This window comes from Natator depressus, chromosome 2, assembly GCF_965152275.1.
Source record: "Natator depressus isolate rNatDep1 chromosome 2, rNatDep2.hap1, whole genome shotgun sequence".
Lineage (NCBI taxonomy): Eukaryota > Metazoa > Chordata > Testudines > Cheloniidae > Natator > Natator depressus.
In genome coordinates this window covers 238,237,103-238,242,017 of record NC_134235.1, presented here as the reverse complement: position 1 = coordinate 238,242,017, position 4,915 = coordinate 238,237,103, and the positions used below count along the sequence as shown (strand labels likewise).

The following is a 4,915-nucleotide window of genomic DNA, read 5'->3' as shown; positions in this document are numbered from 1 at the left end:
ATTTTCCCATTCTCTTCCTTCTTATGTGCAACAGGAGTTTGTCTCTTGTGATTACATTTTCAGCAAATCATTTTTATTAGATGTTGATGGCTCATTTAAAAAATAGCTTTGTCGCATATTTATGATGAGTTGCACAATGCCCCAAGAAACTCTGAAATAGTGATTGCATATCTGCCTTTGTTCTACAAAGAATTCCTCTTTGCTCCTTATCAAAATATATCTAAATCCTTATCACTGCGATTAGGTCGTGACACAGTAGTACAGAACTCAGGTTTGCCAGTGTTTCAGACTGTATAATGACCCAAAATTCTTAAAGAGTTTTCTTGGATACAAGCCATTTTCAAATGGCCTTCCGTAGCTCAGTACCATTAAAGCACAAGACTTGGAAGCCTGAGGATCCTGAAGGCATTAACTGGGAATGTTCAGATTATATAGCTCAATTCAGCAATGGGCAATTCAAAACTGTCACCATTTCTTGCTCAGTCTTTGACCAAGACCTTTGCCCCTCTTACCGAGAGATCTAGGGCAGGCTCATGAAAAGCATCAAGTACTCTAAATTGGCATTTGGAATTCAGCCAGTTTTGGTTTAATGGATGATGGCTTTCTCTTGTCCTTCGCCTATGGTTTCCTAAGACACAATTGAATCATATATAAGTCATGTCCAAAAGAGTGCTGTAAGACTTTTAAATTGTACTTTCTAGATTTACTGGATGTAAACTGATTCCTGTTCATATTCCTAATTTCTTTTTTTAAAGAGGCTCTATTGCCATTATTAACTTATCAGCCTAGCCCTAATGCTGTGGTGTCATCACAATGTATTTCTGTGGGGGAGGAGAGGATATGTGCTCATGTCGTAGGCTCAGTTCTGAGCTGAGAATGGGTGTATTTTAGAGGCAGAGAACTCGGCGCTGTGAGGATGGGAATGGACCTGTGCAAAACACAGCAGATTCAGCTCCCAGAGTATGGGAACATTATTTTTAGTTTCAGACTCATATGGGTCTGAAAATATATCTTGATTCTGAACTTTGGTTTTGAGTTTAAAGTTCAAATACATACAATATCAGAGTGGAATTTAATTCAACCACTGAATTTCCCCTGGTTTTGTGCCGCTTTGAATAATAGAAATATAGGCCTTGAAGGGGCCTTAAAGCCACCAGGTCCAGACCCCTGTGCTGTGAAAGGACCAAGTAAACCTAGACCATCCCTACCTCTTTTTAAATACTTCCAGTAATGGGGATTCCACAACTTCCCTTGGAAACCAATCACAGAATTTGCCTACTGTTATAGTTAGAAAGCATTCTCTAATTAGTATTACTATGTGACTTAGAGTCATAGAATATCAGGGTTGGAAGGGACCTCAGGAGGTCATCTAGTGCAACCTCCTGCTCAAAGCAGGACCAATCCCCAATTTTTGACCCAGATCCCTAAATGGCCCCCTCAAGGATTGAACTCACAACCCTGGGTTTAGCAAGCCAATGCTCAAACCACTGAGCTATCCCTCTATCTTAACTAAACCTGTGTTGCTGCAGATTAAGCCCATTACTTATCCTACCTTTAGTGGTTATGAGGAATAATTTATTCCCATCCTCTTTATAACAGCCCATAACATATTTGGAGAGTTATCAAGTCCCTCCTCAGCCTGTGTGTGTGTGTGTGCCACATAGAGTGGGACAACTGCCTCCCATGTCTTCCATACAAACACTCCTATTAATACACCCCACAGTGAAACTAGCCTTTCTCACAGCTGCATCACTCTGTTGACTCATATTCAGTCTCTGATCCACTATAATCCCCAGTTTGTAGTTCTGTGCTTTTGATTTTTTCCCTATCTTTAATTTCATCTTGTTGGTTTCAGACCAGTTCTTCAATTTGTCAAGATTATTTTGAATTCTAATCCTGTCCTACAAGGTGCTTGCAATCTTTCCCTGCTTGATGTTCTCTTCAAATTTTATAAGCCTGTTCTCCACTTCCATATCCAAATAATTAATGAAAATATTAAATAGTACCAATCCAGGACAGACCCCTGAGGGACCACACTAGATACACCCTCCCAGATTGACAGCAAACCATTGATAACTACTCTTTGAGTATGGTCTTTCAACACATTGTGTACCCACCTCATGATAATTCCATCTAGATTACACTTCACTGATGATAGATGATCACATATTTAAATACCTAGTTAGGCTTTTTCAAGCTTTCTCATTCATTTCTTTTATTGCCTCTAGCAGTCTCACTTCCTCCAAAACATGAACTATTACATGGTGGCTGGGCTAATGCATTCAGGAAAATACACTCATTATCTGTTGATTATTATTTTTATTATTTGTATTACACTAGCACCAAATGTGGTAACAGTCAGCTGCAACCTGCCACACCTGTAAGCCTTGGCAGGCCTGAGGGTGCACTCTTGAAAGGGAAGAACTCAGTGCAGATAGGGCAACACTCATAAGCAAGCAAAGCTAGGGACCCAGGCTCCCAGACTGAGGCCTTGTGGTACTAACTGGCATATGTCTTGAAAACACAACCTGCCCAAGCCCGCTGAAGAAGGTGGGCTGTTTGTCATGGCTGCTGAAATCCCTGATACTAAGCCCTGGCCTTCAGCCATGCAGAAGAATGGGAGCCAAAACTGCCTGCAGGGCCTGGGCCATCTCCTTTGCATGAGGCAGAGGGCCTCCATGGAAGTATTTTTCTTTTCTTTGACCTGCCTTATATCTCCCAGAAGGGGACAGTTTTGCCAAGATGTACAGCTGAAAGAATATACTCCATACCCCAGAACCGGATCACAGGGTTGTTCTGCCCAGAGAATAATGAGGTAAGTCAGGCACCTACTCTCACCCCAAGGGGGCAACCTCGAGACATAACCATTGACAAGAACAATAAAGACCAAATAACAAAGAGGAACAATGAAGAGTCACTCTTGTTCAAGTACAAACACCCTTGTCTGCATGTGACTTTAGGCCTTTGAATGAAGAATAGCAACTCCCCTATTTGTTATGCAAACAGAATACCTTCTTTGTGTGTATTGTAACTAAAAAGAAACATAGACTTGGTCAAAATGAACAGCCTTTCAAAATATAAACCAATGCAAAGAGCATTTTATGGTAGCTGACCAGCTAATGAGGATAGTTTTCATCAAAGACCACCTTAAAAACTAATGGTATTTATCTCTTCATTAGAGGCATATTATATATTACCTGTGTACGTACATTAATAAGAAGGATATAATTGCTGTCCATTATGTTAGTTTTTGAATGTACTGTGCACTGACCCTCCAGTACAAATGGATAAATATATCTTTGCTTAGTACAAAGTTTTATTTTCTTTTTTCCAAGCACCAGCTCATATACAGTTACCAAATACTCAAATGATACTAAAAGGAAAGGAAATGTATTTTGAAAGTTTTACAGTGAGAAAGCCAGGCAACGTAGAAAGAAAACAAACTTGCTGCTAAGTTCCTCAAATGGGGATTTCTTCATGTTTTCCAGTATTTCTGCCCTTGTACTAGAAATCAGCTGTTCAGGGTATATTTTTAGTGAGTCATATGCTTAGTTTAATTTTAGTTTCTCTTTGTGCAAGAGCTAACAAAGTCAAGGTTCAGTTCATGTAGACAAGGAGTGAGATCTTGTAGATGTGGAGATCAAACTGGTCTGCAATAACATCTTTACAGCTGGTCAGAGGTCTGCTAGGTGTGACAGAGCACAATGGAGGAACGCTAATTGATAAAAGAGAGACTGTCAGAGCTGGCAGAAACAAGTCTTTCAAGTGATAAATTAAATATTTTACGCACTGTGTTCTCATTTATTACTTGTACCAGAAGCAGAATTTGAAAAATTAAAATAATCTTCTCCTTAAATTCTGTCATTTCATTGTTTGTTTCACATCTAAACTGTAAAATAAGATTCCTTAGACATGATCCACTTATCATATCTGTACCTAGGGTTGCCAACTTTCTACTGGCACAAAACCAAACTCTCTTGCCCCGCCTTGCCCTGCCCCTGCTTACTCCATTCCCCCTTCCCTCTGTCGCTCGCTCTCCCCGCCCTTACTCATGCGCTCATTTTCACCGGGCTAGCTCAGGGGCTTGGGGTGTGGGAGAGGGTGAGGGCTCCAGTTGGGTGTGTGGGCTCTGGGACGGGGCCAGGGACGAGGGGTTTGGGGTGCAAGATGGGGCTCTGGGATGTGGGGTGGAGCCAAGGGGTTTGGAGTATGGGAAGGGGTTCTGGGCTGAGGCAGGGGATGTGGGCTCTGGCCTGGGGCGGGTTCTGGGGTGGGGACAGAAATCAGAGGTTCAGGGTGAGGGAGGGGGCTCCAGGCTGGGGCTGAGGGGTTCAGAGTGCAGGAGGGGCTCCGAGCAGGGGCAGAGGGTTGGGGTCTGGCTGGGGGTGCGAGCTCTGGCATGGGGCCAGGGATGAGGGATTTGGGTTTCAGGAGGGGGCTCTGGGCTGGGGCTGAGGGGTTCAGAGTTCTGGAGGGGGATCTGGGCTGGGGCAGAAGGTTGGGGTGAGGAGGCTGTCAGGGGGTGCAGACGCCAGGTGGCACTTACCTCAAGCAGCTCCTTGAAGCAGCGGCATGTCCCCCTCTGGCTCCAATGTGGAGGCTCAGCCAGGTAGCTCTTTGTGCTGCCCCATCTGCAGGCGTTACCCCCTCAGCTCCCATTGGCCACAGTTCCAATTGAAGTTAGGTGTCAGTAGATGACATATCTAACAAATATAGCCACTTTCTCTCTGCAGAGACGTGAAATAAAGCTTATAAAAACACTAAGATTGATGAATGAAAACTTATCATTAATGATAAATGCTTTGTACTTACTTAATATTTGATTTATTTTGTTTGTCGTTGAGATAAAAGTAAATCTTGGCCTGGAACTACTGAATAGGAGACGTACCCTTATTCTGCACAGCATAATTCTGTC

At 42.8% G+C, this 4,915-nt stretch overlaps 1 long non-coding RNA gene across 1 annotated transcript; it reads right to left on the bottom strand.

Annotated features, from left to right (window-relative positions):
- Positions 1–3,488: 3,488 nt before the first annotated feature.
- LOC141981782 (uncharacterized) lies at positions 3,489–4,915 on the bottom strand. Its single transcript, XR_012637916.1, has 3 exons — positions 4,813–4,915; positions 4,547–4,727; positions 3,489–3,715 (listed from the first exon to the last, which is right to left on the bottom strand). It is a non-coding gene; the product is annotated as an uncharacterized LOC141981782 (long non-coding RNA).